Source organism: Corvus brachyrhynchos, unplaced genomic scaffold, assembly GCF_000691975.1.
Source record: "Corvus brachyrhynchos isolate BGI_N302 unplaced genomic scaffold, ASM69197v1 scaffold281, whole genome shotgun sequence".
Taxonomy (NCBI): domain Eukaryota; kingdom Metazoa; phylum Chordata; class Aves; order Passeriformes; family Corvidae; genus Corvus; species Corvus brachyrhynchos.
The window spans coordinates 81,301-99,384 of NW_008236509.1; the positions used below are offsets into that span (position 1 = coordinate 81,301).

The 18,084-nt window shown below is 38.8% G+C and overlaps 1 long non-coding RNA gene across 4 annotated transcripts in view; it reads left to right on the top strand.

The window, feature by feature from the left end:
• Nucleotides 1-18,084, top strand: part of LOC108444703 — a 64,697-nt gene that overhangs the window by 1,780 nt on the left and 44,833 nt on the right. For 2 of the 4 annotated variants that reach the window (XR_001859337.1, XR_001859336.1), the window contains one exon: nucleotides 3,108-3,709. This is a non-coding gene — a long non-coding RNA (uncharacterized LOC108444703). Of the gene's footprint in view, nucleotides 1-3,107; nucleotides 3,710-18,084 lie in introns of those variants that run through there. The other 2 variants (XR_001859338.1, XR_001859339.1) reach the window with 1 other exon arrangement.

Genomic DNA, 18,084 nt, shown 5'->3' on the forward strand with positions numbered 1-18,084 from the left:
TCACACTGACTTTAGCAGGTGGGAACCAAGGAAGTTTCTGTGCTTGGCTGCTCATAGCATCCCTTCACATGTGCCACACTTTGTCAGCCTCAGAGACCTGCTGCACAAGTACAATTGATGAAGGCAGTGAACCGTAATGCAGAGGACAAAAAAGATTGTGAAATGCCTTCTATTTTATACACCTCACCTTCTCCTTAAATTCCTTCGCTTCTTGGCGTGGAAGACACCATTATTCATGTCTGAGAAGGTAGTAGCCCAATTGTTTGTTTGATTATTCAGTAACAAATTTACCTAAAGTACTTCTTCCCGTCTTGACTTTACCAACAAAAAACCCCCACAGCCTCCCCCAAACACAACAAACAAACAAAAAAAGAAGCAAACAAAAAAACCACCAAAAAACCAAAAAGTAATTTTATGGCTCCCAGTTGCAGCACCACCTTGCATCCATCAGTCCCCTTTGTGATTTGTCCAAATTCTACACCCGCTTTGTATTTTGCCCCTTTCTCTCTTCCACTTGTGCTGGACACCAGTGATGCTTTAATTCAAATCAGGTGGTTTCCAATTGGCATAGTGGTAGTTCTGGATTTGTTTCTGCGAGTCTGAACTTGCAGAATCAATACGTAATTCCAGTCTGAGTGCACTGCCACTGGTTATTTGGAGAAGAGATGTCTGTCAAGTGTCCTGAGGAACCCTCTGCCTTGCAGGCAGTGTGGCACAGGAGCAGGAGTTGCTGCACAGATGCAGCATCTGGCTGAGAGGAAGAGAGATGCCCCTTGCTGCACATACGGGAGAGCTCAGAACCCGGACAGGCTCCTATGAAAACAGCCCACAAAATGAGCAAAAGGAGCTTTCAGGACAGGGTGCTTTCCCTTACTGTTTCCACGCTGGAATCACCACGACTTACCCAGTGTAATAGGCTGCCTTGCAGTGATTCCAAAGCTGGGTCCTGCTGGGTGGGGGTTCCAGAGAGTGCTGGTGACAGAGTGGCTGGGGCAGTGTGGCGCTGCACCACCCCACCCCGGTGCATCCTGCACCTCATCCCCTGCTGGCCGTGGGGCTGGCTGGGCTGGCTTTATTCAGAGCGCCCCATTAATGCAATGTGGACATGCAGATACTGTGAGCCGAAGCATCCATGTAGAGAGTAATAACTGCAGAGTAAGTAATTCATTGGCAATTCACACCCTAGTTTATTCCATGTTAATTTCTCCAACGTAATCACCTCCTGCACCTTCTTATTTTCCAAACAGTTTTTCAGCCTGTGCCTTTTCAGGGGAGCCTTATTTTTCTCCAAAGCCATCCTGACCCACCCAATGAACGAAGGAGCTGGCGCACACATTTAACCAAATGTGAAATGTACTCATTTAGTTTTTCCTGTGATAGAAGCCTGTCTCAAGGAGAGCTGTACTGTAGGATAAAAGGCCTGGGGAAAGAAGAAAAAAAAGCAAAACCCAAACCAAAACTGAAAAATATACTTATATGTTTAAACATTTTTTTTGGCACTTCTACTAAAGCAGAATGTTCTTAACAGTGAACCTATTCATACTGTGCAGATTCGCTTTTACAGGAATTGTTTGCATTGTCTCTTGGAGAAATGTACTAATAATATATTTGGTATGTGCCTAAATTGTACAATATAGTGTGGATGGTGTCAAAGTATTGCAGAAGGCTTTGTGGTTGTTCTCTACAGGATTTTAATTTGCAGAGTATTGGTATTAAAATTCTGAATATCTGTAGAGGTGACTTTGAGTGACACTGATTTAACAATACTTGCTGAGGCAAGAACATTCCAACCCTTCTAGACAGTGGTGGACTTTTAACCACCTGGGAGGTCCCTTCTCTTTTCCCTTTCTTTGGAAAATGGTTTGCAGTAGATTTCACTGAGTCTTCTATCTAATAAAATTTTTTGCTTTCATTCTGTTGTCTTCTGAAATGCTATTCCTGCAGCTCAGAACCAGACATACTAAAAAATATATATATAAAAAATCCACCTCCTGATTCCCAATTTAAGACTCAGAAGACTTGCTGGATTTCTCAAGTGTAACAATATGTCTGGCAGTTACAATTGCACAGGACTCTTACGGTGGTTCTCCCTCAGAAGTCTGGAAAGATACTTGGGGTGTGACTTGAGAGTTAGCCAGTGAAAACTGCCTGGAATAGTCAAGTGTCAGAGATAGTGAGATTTCAGCAGGGAATGTTTGTACATGCCGTGAGGGAAGCGAGGCAGTGCCCATAGCAGCACAGCTTGCTTTGCTTTCACAGGCCTATTTAGAACAGGGGATATTTTTAGCCGATATAATTGTACTAATGCATAATCATCATAACTTGCAAAGAGGAAGATTGCATGTGTATTCCCAGAATGGTTTAGGACAACAAACCAACCAAAAAATAAACCCAGCAGTGACTGTCTGCTCATCAGGTCAAGTTCAGTGAAATATATAAGCTGCAAAATTTTCACGTTCTCTAGTCTTCTAAAATGACAGATTTGTTCATGGTCCTTAGCTCAGCAGAGTGAGTGTGCTGTGCTGCAATGTTCTGTTTCTGGCATTGGTTAGCACCAGCTTTACAATAAAGTAGGAAAGATTTCCAATTTATAATTTTCATTATTTGCCAGGAGAAGAGCTTTTCTTTCTCCTAACCACTGCCAGCTCATGTCTGAGTTACCTTAAAGCACATCCATAATTTGTAATTTTTATAGTTGTTAGAATTCTGATTTGCTCTGTTCATGTCTAATTTTGACAGCTTTTAGGCCCTCCAGTAGCATGTTTTAGTGAGTCCTGTGGTTTAATTGTATGGTGTTTAAGAAGTAATAATCCTTGTACCAGTTTTAGGATGTATTGGCTCGATTCCATTGTAATCTGCCTGCTTAAGTGGTTTTGTGGCAATCATCTTCTATATGGAATACTTATCATATTCAGAAACACGCACTGCAGCTGAACACACAGTACAGTTAGTTGAGTTGGAAGATCATCAGAATGCCCTATAGCCGCATTGCACTACTCCTTAAAAAATATGTATTATTGATGAGCTCAGAAGCATGGATGGGAAATTGCTATTATTGAAATGCTGCACATGATCTTACCAAACTAATTTTGTATTATCTTTTTCAGTATAGAAGATGCTGTGTCACGGTTTGTGGATGAAGGAACAGAAGGAGTTCACCACAGAACGTTCATATGCATTTATCTACTTGTAGCAAAGGGCTTTTGCTGGATATAGGGAACTACTCCTTGCTGTTTGCCTTACTTTGCCATGGGCAGAAACACAGCATGGCTACTTGCAATTTAAGGTAATACTCAGGCATAATAGTTATCAGTGGTTTGCCATTAATATAATTTCTATTAATGAAAAAAAGGGAGCATTCTTTCTCTGTTAGGTTTCTGTAAGACCACATTTTCTGTTATTTAGGGATCAAAGATCCACTTGAACTAGAAAAAGGACGAGGAAAAGCTGCTTTGCCTTTTCAGTCCTTAGGAGGAAGCAAAAACCCAGGAAAATCAGGCAAATAGTTACAAATCCAAATTAACGTTTGGAAGGCAGTGAAGTTCTTCTGCTTTCCCTCGTTACCCATTTGAAAAGTTGAAAACCTTTCTTTAATTAAAAAAAGATGATTACTTGTACATATAAGCATGTTAGTACAAACCTGTATTTTTAGATATGTTCAAGAACGTTAAACCATTAGATTACAATAAACAGCATTTCCATTGTTTGATCTATGGTTCCCTTTATTAAATCCAGCCTACTTAGGGTATGTTAAAATTGTTTTGCTTTTCTGTAGATTAATTTTATATTGTCATTCTTTAGTCCCTAATCCATTTAAAGCAAGTGCAGCTGCTCGAGTGCAGCTGTAATTTTTTCCCTATTTTGGTGAAATCTCTCTTGTTTTTAAAGAAATTGCATAAAGGAGGCATTTTGGGAAGAGAGATGGGAGAACCAAAGCCACTACTAGAACATGACGTAAATCAGGACAAACATTGCAAGACTGTTAGATGTTTTAAAAATAAAAGAAGGTTGGATCTGACTTTGAAAATAGCTTTTATTAACCAGTAGGTACTTCTGGCTTCATGTGGCATGATTTTGTGTCATACAGGAAAAATTCAGTTGTCCAGAGGAGGGCCACAAAAATGATCAGAGGGATGGAGCACCTCTCCAATGAGAACAGGCTGAGAGAGTTGAGGTTGTTCATCCTGGAGAAGACTTCAGGGAGGGCTTAATGTGGCTTGAAGGGCGCTTTGAAGAAAGATGGGGACAGACTTTTTAATAGGGCCTGTAGCAATAGGATAAGGAACAATGGTTTTAAACTAAAAGAGGGTAGATTCAGGCTGGGTATAAGGAAGAATTTCTTTATGATGTGGGTAGTGAAACAATGGCACAGGTTGCCCAGAGAGGTGGTGGATACCCCATCCCTGGAAACACTCAAGGTCAGGTTGGACAAGGCCCTGAGCAACCTGGTTTAGTTGAAGATGTCCCTGCTCATTGCAGGGGGGTTGGACTAGGTGAGCTTTAAAGGTCCCTTCCAACCCAAAGTACTCTACGATTCTATGAAAATGTTTAATGTGTTCTGTGGATTGAAAAGAATTCATTCTCTGAGGCAATACAAGCCATTTCAGCACCACAGAATTATTTCCTGTTAGCCAGCTTCACAAGTTTAATGAACAGGGAATGGATGGATAATCATTAACAAAAGGTAAAAAAGACTTCAGAGATGTATTTGAATAGCATGATCCCATTTCTCTGGGTTCACTCTTGTGAAATTTTGAGTAAAAATGGAAGGTCTGAAAAGATTCTGAAAACCTAGTTCTTTTGCAAGTTTCTGAGCTGGTATGGCTTTGCAGCCTCACATGGAGCTGTGGGAATCACTGTATTCTGGTTGGGGGGTGATCTCAGGAAGGGTTGCAAGGTGAATATCGGGTTATGGGGGAGTTCAGCTGTATGTGTGCTTATTGTAAAATACCTGTAAGCAGAAGAATTAGCAGCAGAAGAAGCTGGAGTGTTCTTTTCCCGGATTTCCTTGGTAAAAAGGAAATGGGTTTGTCTCTGGTTTTTTTTCTTTTCATTTGTTTAAATTTAGGGTGTTTGTTTGCTTTGGGTTTTGCTGGGTTGTGGTTGTTGTTGGGGTTTTTTTTTAAAGTGGAAACAATATAAATAAGCATAATTTCATCCTAGGTAGTTATTCTGGTTAACATAAAGGATTTACTGAAATGATACTAATTTTGTGAGGCTTTCAGTCTTAGCATTTACATGCTGTGTGTCTGAAGCAGAAGTCCCACATGCCATGAATCTGAGTTAACTCCTCTGCCCACAGACACGTTTGTTTCACATGTGAATAGCTGGGTCCCTAGACTGAGACAATATTGGTTTGAATTGACAAAAGGTTATACAGGGTAAGTTCTACAGGTAATTTCTGGGTTAAGCATTTTTCAGATACTGCGAGAGCTGAGCCTTCTGGAATTGAAGTACTGAGGAGACATAAACCCCACTCTTGAGCTAATCAAAAGCTTTAATTCCTTCTACAAACTCCTAATATTGTGTTTTTAGCAATGGAACTCTGTTTAGGCCCTAAACAGACACTAAAAGACTTAACCACTGACTTAAGGTCAGTTTTATCAGGGATTAATTTAACTCAGCATTTTATCCATCTTGTATAATTTATTGACTCATTTATTGAATGCAGTAGCTCTCAGAGAGTTAGCTGAGAGCACAGCTATAGGGTGCTGGCTTCAAGTCCTGATTTTCATCTGGTTCCATTAGTAGATAACACGTTTACTGTGGTTGTTTCCTAAATAACTGGTAGAAAAGCTTAAGAAAAAGAGGAGTCAGCAATTTCAATTTAAAGCTTGCTCTGATTAAAAGAGACAGTTTGGTTTGTCCGCCTTTGGAAGTTAGAAGCTGCACTAGAAAACCTCAGCCAAGCTCATATTCTCACTCCTGTAAGGGGTTAAAGTACCCAGAGAAGCCAAAACATACACAAATGATGTTTTAAAACTGTTCTTGCCAATGGGTATTTCCATCCTCAGTTACCTTGGTGAAAGCTTTCTGGAGTTCTTTACGCTTGTCCTTCTCTTCCTTGGCTCTGATTTTCTTAAGTAATAAATACATTCTTAGTCAGCTCCCCATTCATCTTGCTCCCAGCAACCATATGGTAAATATACTCACATTATGTCCTTCAGTAAAACAGATATAGAACCATGATAGCAGTGTAACAAACAGAAAAAGGATGAGGATGTGTCAGCAGGAGAACACTCTGGAAGATGAGTCCAACCACAGAGAGTTCATGGATTAATTGAAATTAGAACTTGGATACTTTCAGCCAGGAGTCTTAAATTAAAATATTAAAGTACTTTCTAAATAAATTACAAAAACAGTTAAACCAAATTAATTTTGAGCAGTAAGAATGTCCAGTTAGAAATAAAGCAGTTTAATTGGTCATTTAAAAAGACGATCAAGATAACTTCCTGTGTATTCCTACACAGAAACAACAGAGGACTTAAGCAGAGCAGTTAACCTCATATAGGTAAATAAGGACTAAAGCTGCCCTTAAAGTGGAGTAAAACAATAGCTACATTCTGAATCTTTGTGAAACTCTCATCCTTTTTCAGTACTCTAGGCTGTGTTTCTCAGTTCCACTTTTCATGAAGTTTGGTAGCAACAGGTGTAGTCACACCAGCTGACAGGCTGAGGAAGAACTCATACAAAGCTAGATTGTACAATGGAAGGAGATTATCTATCCTGTGACCAACCAACATTATACTGTCCCTGTGTAACACACAACTGTATCTACAGATGATGCATTGTCAAGAGGGTCACTCACAGGAAAGATCCTTTCTTTAAGAAGAGCAGACTTAAAAAGGGACTGACAATTGCTTTGCACTGTGAACTGTGAGCAGCAGCACAGCGTGAACAGGCAGGGCCAAGAAAGGTGCCAGGAACAGTCACACTACAAGTTCATTGACTGGAGTGAACTCTGGGTGCAGAGTGCTCCCTTCTAACAGTTCTTTCTGTATTGTGTTCACAAAAGTTGCAAAGCAGTAGAAGCCAAGTTATGGAAAACAGATTTTATCTGTTACAAGCTTCATCCTGCCCAAATTGTATCATAACTGCTACAGAAACATCAGATAGAATACAGGCAAAAACCCCAGCACACCTGGGCAGGTATTTTACCTTCTAGCAGCTACATTTTGGATGCTTCTGAGGTCCCTTCTCTCTTCTTATCAAAGTTTCCTAGACCCTCTAAACCTTTGAGTGTAATCTTATCTAGTTCAGTGCCAGTGGAAGAGGAAATCTAACTCTCTACTTGCTGGAGATTGTTGTCACTTCTCAACAGAAATGAGAACAAAAAGTCTTTTAAAAGAAATTGTAATCAATATGCACGTCAGTGACTTCCCAGATCTGCAGAAATTCTGGATAAGACACAGAATTTGGACAGCTGATATTTGTGTCGCTGATATATTAAATTCATTAATGGCTTCTTCCACTCTGATAGTGGTACCTTTCCACAAATCTTTGCAGGACAGGAGGGTTTCACGTGTCACAAGTCTGTATCAAGACCAAGAATAATTCAACAGAAAACACATCCTAGTTGGTATGGAAAATTTGTTCAGTCAATTATTATTTCAGCTGTTACTTCATTGATTTGCATGATTTAAGTAGAAAGAATCTAAAAGAAGTCATCGGGCTTCTTTAAGAAAATGCAGAACATCACCATGGTATTTATGTTTACAAATGTGAAAATCTCTGTAAATATTACTGAGAGACATTAATTGTTTTTTTGGGGGTTAGCCAACTAGCAAGGAAAAATAAAAACCAAAAAAACCCAACAAAACACTTCAGCGTTTATACTCTAGGGCAGCAAGACGTCAGAATCAGTGAACCTCAGGATTCAAAAGAGGGATTTGCAGCTAGAAACTTTACTGGAAAGTAAACAAACAAAACTGATGTCAGAAGTTTCACTTCTCAGGCTTGTTAGACCTGACCTGAAAAGGGTTGGCACTGATGTTTCAAACCATTTGATCTTCTACAAGATGCAAACTTGTCACTTCTGTTGTCCCCTCTAAGACCTGCTGCCATTGTGCTTTTGAAAGGAAATCACTACTAATGCAAATGGGGCTGCCTGAAGAAAGAGAACTGAGAACGACGTTGGCCGCTTTTGATGTCAGCCAGTGATCTGGCCTCACATGATGCCGGCTCCTCTGTGTGGTCTTACAACCTATTACAGCTAACTGCTTGAATTAACTGTAATCTAAAAAATTATGGTCAGACTACTGTAATATTGAATCTTGCTTTTGGGGTGTGTTTTTTGAGAGGGAGAATTCAGAGGACAACATCTTGTGTTACAGGACAACAAACACAGAGAGTAGGATGGATATTTCCTGCTTTCAGTGAGAGAGTACAACACATGATTTACTGCAATTCTAAGTATGGTTACTTAGTAAAGGAGTAGATACAGTAGGACAAACCTATAGATAAAACTATACAAAATGCTCTTGCACCAAAATGTCTTTTTTTCTGTCGTTATTGAGTTGCAGGATTTGTGCAGGTCTTATAGTTACTAATTTTTGAAAGGAATTTTAGAAGTAGTCAGTGAAAGCAAGGTTTATAGTTTGGGTGGTAAAAAAGGAAGAGGATAAGACTACCTAAAGCAGTACACACCAAACTGATGTCCAATTGAAGAAGGAGTGGCAATACTGCCTTGCTTGCAATACTGTGAGAATTTATGGTGCATTTTGCTTGATAACCTTTGCTATTAGGCCGAAATAAAACATGTTTTGGGCTACATATATGTGTAATCTATAATTTATTATGGAATTTATTTGATAAGACAGTTTCTTGGCTATTTGCTGGTTATAATTTAGATAAAAAGATAAAGAGTAGTCACACTTCATACAGAATATATAAATACCAGAGCATCTCCTTTTCTTATTCTCCACACTGGAGTATCCATAAACAACCAGGATTACTGAATCTTGGTTGAGAACATGAAGTATTTTGGTTCATACATTCATAAATACCAGTTCCTTTCAATTCATCTTGCAAATTAGGTATGATCTTTGCTATGTAATTGACAGCAGATCTTTGAATATTGTTTAAGACATGGAAATACAAAGTAGGGTAGATGGTATACTACTTTCACAATGAATTAAGAGTTCAAACCTCGTATATTACTTTTCTCGTGACTTGTCAAAAGAGATCAAAACAAAAAAAAATGGAGTGAAGAGCAGAGTTCAAATTACAGTGCATATAATTGAAATTAATAGCTCAAGCTATTACTTCTTATGACATAGGAAAAAAAAGTAAAAGTTGGATTCTGTACTTACGATATCAGAATAGATGAAAAGATGACCACATGGCTCCAAATGAGAAAATTAATTACTTCCACCTTTGAGGTTTCTGTCCAGTTTGTTCTTTTTCAGAAACTCACTGAAATCAGTGTTTATAGCACAGAATGTGTACAAAACTTGTGAGAATCAACAAGAGATCAAAGACAACTCTGTGTCCCTACTCCCTCTACAGTTTTTCTCTGTGAGATGATGATTTTTCTGTTGACCACATGGACTTTCCCTAGTTCCAGATTATTCTGGGATGTACATCTGTGTGGGAAAGCTTAGAAGCAAGGCTTTTCATCCCAGACTGTCTGTTCTTTCTTGACAGGTCTTTGTAAACAGCAAGTGCCTTCTAAGGAATGTGTGCAAATAAATACTATTGTTTCTTAGCTTTTTAAGCATGTAGGTGATGGTCACATACGTCATTAAATTATTAGAAGTCTGTCAATTATTATTATTATTATTATTATTATTATACAGAGAATACTGTAATGAAACTACCAATGGATTTGCATCTCAGTAAATTAGGCCTGGTTGAAAAACTTACCATGATTCACACATCAAAATCTTCACTTATGTGTCCCTCATTTTTGTCTGCTTTTGCTTTTCTAGATATTTGTGTAGTTCCTATCGTTATAGTGTCTGACCAACACAGAAAAAAACCATTAATGTAAATTGCCATCTTAATACAACCTTTCATGTAGTAAATATAACTTATGTCACATTTAGGGGTGTTAACACTGCTGTAACAAGGACAAAGGAGACACAGTACAAGACCAAATTAAGATGTAGTTAATTAGTCTGTGTGATAGTCTTTGCAACTGGGAAAGGAAGATTAAGAAATAAAGTCATTGTCTTCATGTAAAAATGAGTGCTTTTTAAGTACCAGGTTATGGACCATTCTGTAAAAATGTATGTTATAGACAGTGAAAGGTATTTTCATGCCAAAATGCAAAGCTGTGTCCAGTATCTAAGAGTACCTCTAAACTGAATTAGGGAAAGTTCAAGAAGCAGGATATTTTTGACTGGATGGAAGACATGCTGCTTCTGATCCTGGAACTTCATTTTTATAAAGCACTTCATTATGGAATGTGATTACACCTTTGGATTTTACTAGGATTGTCCTTGTTCGAAGTAGTTAAACCCATATCCAGAGTGGGAAAAGTTGCTTTTCTTTTCTGTCTGGTAAGAATGTTTCTACCAGGACTGAGCCAGGGTTGGTACTGGGCTCTGTTGAGGCGAGTTTTCCTTTATGTTTACTTCCTTGTGGAGGCAAGCCCCGAGCAAGTGCGTCACACAGGAAGTCTGGGGAGTTACTCTAGATTTATGCTGATGTAACAGGACATGAGAGAAATTTTATGACTTTCTGTCCCAAGCAGATGGAATACTGTTAAGTGACAGCTCCAGCAGGAACAGATTTGGGAGGTACTGTTTTAAAGGCTTGTTAAAGGAGAACATTTTAAAGAAAGGTTGGAAATAGCAGAAAGAGGAGTCATGTTCTTTTTTCAAGTTTAAATAATGCCTGAGTAGTGCATTACAAGCCCATGCTGCTTATAATGCTGGAATACTATCCAGCATTATAAGCATGTTTCCCCAGTTTTCTTGTAGACTATCTATTTAAATTTAGACTATAAGGGGGAAAGACCAATACTAGTACTGATCCAAGATGTGGGTACTCCTGATCTGTGCTGGACTTGTGGTAGGCTACACATCCTTGGCTTGTGATCTTCCTGTTCTACTGCTGAAGTACTGAAAGAAAAACTTTTGTAACACTGAAAGAACTGAGAGAGACCTTACAAATGTGCTAAAAGGCATCAGTGCAGTTTTAAAGCTCTTTGTAAAAAGTAAAATGCAAATGTGGACTTTTGCCTCTCCACCACTGTAGAAAATGTCAGCAAACTTTCCATTAGTACAATGCTGTGTTTTCCAGGAAGAGAAATGCCATCATGTTCATTCAATTTTTAAAAAGATCTCTCTCTCTGTCTTCTGCTTTGAAACACTACTGAGGAGGCTGGACAAAGTTAAACACAGCAATTCAAAAGTCAGATCCATTAGCCGAGATGGAATTAGACTTTCTGCTAAAGGAATAATGGTGGAAAGTACTGACAGAATGAACAGACTGAGGCTTTCTTTAATGTAAATATTGCAGTTTCTTAGTATCATCTATTTTCTGGATAGATTTCACTGAATAGAACTTGTTTTTTCTGGCCTAACATTTTCCTTTCTTCAACCGCCTTATGTTCCTTTTTGTGTGATGCATTTGATACATTAAATAATTCTGTTTTCTAATCAGTATTTTTTAGCTTCCAGGAGTCAGATCTTATTGCTAGGCAACTAAATGACAAATCTCCATCTCTATATGAAGCAGTTTGCTGTTTCCATGCCTGACCCTCTGTTTATCTATACATACATCTGTAAAATTACCTAAGTGCAGCTGTAAACGTCAAAGGTAAACATGCTGCGTATCTTACCCATATTGAATTTATCTTGAAACTGAGTTGTTAATAGTCAAAACAGCTTGGAAAAAGGCACAGATTCTCCCCTCCCCCTTTTTAGGCACGTTTCCCTCACATGCAACTAGCTTTAAGGGCAGCCTTTGTCCTGAAAGTTACTTCTTTCTTTTGGATGACTAAAAATATAGGGGTTTACATATTAATCACTCCAATTTTTTTACATCAGGATATTTCCTTAATTTAATTAATGCCTCTGTAAGATTTTGGTTACTGTGATTCTCTGTTTGCAAGTTTTCCAAAGGAATTACGAGATAGAGCACTTATGTGAAAACCAGCAGCAGGGCTTCAGCAGATTGCAGTGACAGCAGTCTTTCTGCAGTTTTTACAAAGCTTATACATTTAATAATTTATTGAACTCTTATTTGCCATCTTGGTGCTTGATTGCATTTCCAGTGCCGTCCAGTGTATTTTGGTGATCTTCTAACAATATGCTCTCTGTAACATCACTGTCTTGTTACTAAGAATTTTTTTCTTATTTTCTTCAACATTATTTTTGTTGCTAGAGTATCACTGTTCTGCCATGGAGAAGACGACTTCTGATGTCACACATTGGCATGACCTCTTTTTTTTAAACTATTTTGGATTGGTTTTTAACCAGTTCATGACGTGTTTTTAACATATGTGTGGTGTGGGAGTCTCAGGAGTGTAGAATTAAGGTCAGAAGGAGCGTGTGGATGTCACCTAGTTCACAGTCCTGCTCCAGGCATGGTTAGTCCCTGAGGTTCAGGGCCTTGTTGTGTTCTTTCTCTCTCCTATGCTGAGTGCCAAGACTGGACACAGAATTCCAGTCAAGGGTGTTTTGGCTGTGGCCTGACAAGTGCTGATCAAAGAGCGACCGAGAGGTGACTCTTGCAGGCATTGCTTAGACACGCTGCTGTCACCACCTCTTAGATGGTGACTTGGCTGGCTGAATCACAGCTTTCCAAGTAAAAGCCTTGGAGGGAACAGGCTCCTTCCAATACCCAATTCTGCATTTTTAATTTCTCTTTAAACCAGCTTCTGATCATCTACTGAGGATCTGCAAAAGGAGTTTATGTGTATATATTCTCATATGGGTACACCTAAAGTTGGTTAGTATAAATAAAGGAGCTGAACTGATCCATTTTTCTGTTCTAATTTTGGTTCAGCTGTGATTAAGGATGTTCCGCTGTCCTTCCTGTTCAGATCAGAAATAGATTGGTAACTGACTCATGTTAGAAAATACTGCATTTAAAAATAGAAATGATCGCATGCTGTGGGTGATCCCATGGAGTGGGGCTTCAGGTGAAGGGAGGGTTTAAACTCTCTTTTCTGCTTTGCTGTCATAGCACTGCTATTATTTATGGTTCCCACGTGGCACCACTGCTTTTCTCGCCTCCTCAGCCTCACTTGCTGTATTTAGGGACTGAGGCAATCTGGCAAGTACAGTTGAGGGAATGGAGGAAAGCTGTAGCTCTGCCCCATACTTTGTGTTTTGGCGGTGCCAAGGATGTAGGAGATGGGAAGGCAGATGCTGAAGCCCTGCTGAAGTATGGATAAACACAGGTGTTTGTGCTGTGAGAGACTTGGTCACTGTTCCTGAGAGAAGCAGTGCTGCTGGGGCCCAGCAGGCACTGGGCATACTGGTGGCACTGGTTGCTGAGGCTGGCTCACGTGGCAGCCTGTGCTCAGCTTACATCAGGTGCACAAAAAAGCAGACTGTGCAGCAGAGGACACATAACAAATGGAAATAGAATAACTTTCTCCCTTCCTTTCTGCCAATTTAAAGTGAAGAGAGCACTTCTAAAGAGGAAATGGTATCTCGCTCTTAGATTAAACAACTAGCCTCTCTTTTAACTGCAAAGGTGACAGGCAGTGCAGGTTGCAGTGATCTACATCTCTGATGTAAATCAGACAAACAGCGCAGGAATATTCCCTGTAAGCCACCAAATAGCTTTCAGGTTAAAGAGAAGCTTGCACATCCTCCCATTAGGAATCTACTAAGCTGTCCAGTATCCACAAAATGAAGCTATTATGTTTGGTATTGTTTGCTCAGTTACAACTTGAATCATTATGGTTGGGAAAGACCTCCAAAAGATCCCCAAGTCCCAGCATCACCACAGTGTTCACCACTAAGTTACTAAACCATGTCCTCAACGCTACGTCTGACCAAGCTGTATCTACTATAAATAGTATTCTTGATATAATATGGTATTATACTTATACACTAGTTGTTTTCTTTTACTGATTCTAGCCAGTCCTTTTGTTTACTTGTGAGATTTTTGTTGCAAAGTATCTAATTCTTTAAGATGTTACAGATGGAAGCATGAAAATAGTAAGTTATTAAGTAATTAGAAATAGTACCTGCAATGTTAATTTTTTTTATTTTATGCCTTTAACAAAATCCTATATTTTCATGAAGTTAGCTTGTTTTTGCTGAAAGAAATACTGTAGGTTTTGGTTTCTTCTAGGACAACTTTCTTAACATACATCACTAAATCTCTTGATTATAAAAACTTGTATCAGCGTGGTCAGGCAATTGGACTAGATGATCATTGTAGGTCCCTTCCAACTGAACTATTCTATTCAGTACATTTATTTTTCATTTTTTGGACAGAAAAATCAGGTTATTTTCAAAAAACAGATCTTCCAAGAGAGCTAGTTCATCCACCCTCCACAGCCTTTCTACAATAGTGCTTCAAAAATAGCAAAACCTATTTCAGTCGTGAGTTCATATCCAGACTAAATAAATGCATTTTTAAAATCTATTATATTCCTAGTTCTCACTCACTGATTTAGCTGTGATTTCCAAATCTGCATTTTTTTTTTAAGTGCTTCAGTGGAGACATGAAGTTGCTTGCCACAAAACAGGCTGAAATAAATACAGAGGCTTTCAGACTTCAGGGAAGATGTGCTGGATTCACAGGATAAGCATGATAGCAGACTCTAAACATGATAAAAGGGACTACGTAGCCCACACATTCAGTACATTCATCTTTGTACATGCAGATAACGTGCTGTGGTTGCTACAACTTCAACTTTCCATCCTGAACTTCCTGACATAGGTGAATCTAACTTGCTCCATTCCTCCTAGGCAAACAAAAAGATCTATTTTTGAAATGATTTAATCAAAGGAAGTTTTAGTAAGAGGAAAGCTGAGATGCAAGAAGGAAATACATCCTGCCGTGCAAAATTTGGCTCCAGCCTACCCACCACCTTGAGTTAATATTGTCCATGTCTACATTTGCAAGTGGTGCCGTGCAGTTAGAGCCAGTTTGCCTCTGGTGCCAAGAACCTGATGTCCACACTGCATGTGAGTGGGTGGAAAGTAGGGAATGTGCTTTGAACTAGCTCCAGTTTGCTCCTGTGAACTGAAAGTCCAGTAATAGCTGGGGCACAGGAGATGCTCTACAGAGTCTGTAGAGTGCATCTTTCAGCTTTGTGTCTTTTGGAAGTGTCTGGTTGTACTCTCTGACTTGTGCTGGGTGAAACAAAATAAGGTAAGAGCGAATGAACAGGAGATTCCCTCTAAAAGCATATTCCGGATGTGAACGTACAGATTTATGAAGATGTATCCATTGATTGGATGGTTTGAAAAGTAAACATGTTCTGCCAGACTGTAGGGAATTAGTACCTTCTGCCCTTTGAAAACAAATTCCCTCTATATTCACCGATGCTTAAAAAAATATTCCAGTATATATTCTCTGGACTAGGTTGAGAGAGAGGGAAACATGATAGAACATAAAGGTGTTCACAAGAGAAGCTACTTGTTAATAACAAAGGACTCACCTGATAAGTGATGACATTCTGTTTCATAACTAACATAGAGGGTTCATGGACAGAAATGTGTCGTCCATGTATGTGATTTTACTGTTTCAAAGCCTTCACTATTTACCTTTTTCTAGAGATACAACTGAGAGAGGTTCCGTGATTTCAAATATTTCTGTTCTTCATAAAATGAAAACTGATAAACTGAAGACCTTGCATGAAATCCAGTACAGCACTTAATTCCATAGCATTAGTTGCGGACAATACTATTGCTGCCTTTATTCTTCTGAGTCAGTACTGTAAAACAATGCAGTGAATACAGAGACATATGATAGTCCTGTAATAATGGTGGAACTGAAGAAGGTTATATAATTGTGAAAGTAGTAGAATTACGGCTTTCTTGCCAAGGCTTGTCTTCTGAGACTGTGATTGTTTACAGGAGTTGTAGCACGGAAGCCCGTGAGGAAAGACGAGATGAGGAGGCTGATTCTGCTGCTTCATTCAGATGAAGCAGGACTTGCTCTAAGCGATGAATGCATTCATTTTCATGAGGTAGTCTAAAAATGGACTACAAAGCAGGATGAAATCCAACTCTACATCTTAGTATTCAAACTCTGTTTAAACAACTGTCTGCACAATGCTGTATTGCACTTGTGTTTGGTATGGCTCTCAGTGGAAACCGGTAATGTAAGTATGTAACACCAAGGTGAAAATACAAAGCCAGAGGCCATGGCACTTTTTACATAGACTTTACTTAAAATAGGTAAGTGGTCAGGTGAGCAGAGGTAATGAGCCATGTAGAAATTTGTGCCAAAGCTTTTACAAGCCTTATCATGAGAGCTGCAGCATTTATGTAGATTTACACATTAATATTGTTGGCCTTTCATAAAAGAAGTCAATCCATAACTGAAAAGCTGTATTTTAAAAAATACATGTAAAGTAAGCATTCTTTTAACCCAAACTTTCTTTCCCCCTTTCTGAACCACTTTATGTTGTTGTTCCACATGTGATACTTCCTTCAGCACTACATCAGCACGTGTGGTGGCCAGTGGGAGTCTTGCCAGAGTAAAGCAGGTTTTGGCAACCTGTGATTGCAGATTATAAAAGGCTGGCAGCAGAGTTAGCATGGGGCTAGGAGCCATAACATTGAGAGAGTTTGTTAAGAGAACCAATATGTTTTCAGAGCTCAGCAGAAGCCCTGGAGCTGGAAACTCCTTTCCTCGTACTGCTGGTTCTAAGTTCATGTGGTGAGCAGCGTTTAATTTATTTGAGTTGGAGATGTTTTTAAATTCTGCTGGGTGTCTATGAGCATCTCAGTCTCTTATTTGGGAAGAAAGAGTATGCTGTAGTGTAACACGTTCAAAAACTCTCCAGCCCCTGATCTTTTGAGGTTTGATACCTTATTGTGAACATCTACTTTTTAATAATATTTAGGGCCTAAGTAATTCTAACCATTGCTTGAATAGTAAGTGCTACTTGGTGCCTCAGGGTCTGGCCTTTTTTTTTGGAAAAAAGGCAATGGCATATGTAAGAACTAATTGATTCCCTGCAGGTTTTTGTATTCTCTTCAACTCTTCAATCTTATTTTCTGGACCTTTCTGCATGTTTATATGTATTCAGCAGCTGAGCAACTATGGTTAAAAAAAAACCTCACTGAAAAATACCAAAATTCTATTTCTCTCCTCCAACCTTTCACAAGATACCTGCAACAGAGAGGGTCAGGAATTTTAATGCTGGCTGATTTGAGACCTAGGAGAACAAATAACTACACAGCATTTTTGCCAGTGTAATCTTTGGTCATTATTATTGATTGAAATGAAGCTTAGAAGTGTGTTTCTTCTGAAGTCTTTTGAAAAATGGTAGCTGTCAATATACATTTAAGGCTGAAACATCTATCAGCAGCCCTGTAAAGATGGTGAATTAGTTCTGCTGAGGTACATGACACCTGTGAGAGCTCCTCAGTGTGTCTGATGGTGAATCAGAGGTTACTTTCAAATTTTGGATACAAATGGAGGAGAAGAATAACAATTCTCTGTGATGTGCCAATTTATGAGCAATGAGTAAGTGCACTATGCAGGTTGAAAGCACCTTTTTTTTGAGAAAGCAGCAAGGAAGAAAGTATAACATTATGTACTGAAATCTGACTGCAAAAATACTCAGCTTTACAAAAATTATTCACCGAGAAGACCAGTAGAACTCAGAGAGTTTCCTGGGGAAAAACTATTAGTGCTTGAGTAAGTGCAAAGAGTAAAGACAAGTAATTTCTGGTAATTCACAGAGATTATTCTTTCTGATTTGCTTAGTATTTTATGTACAGATAATCTGTGAAGTCCCTTGAAGCAGAACAAAAGCTTTAAAGATACTCTTAAGATCTAATTGATAATTTTCATAAATGTTATCAGTGAGGAAGTAGAAAGCAATTTTTCCTGAACTTTGCCTTAGTGAATAATTGTTGACAAAGGGCTCTTCAGCATGAAATATCACATCTTCTTTTTCCTGTGGCTTGTGATAAGTTGTGCAATCAAAAT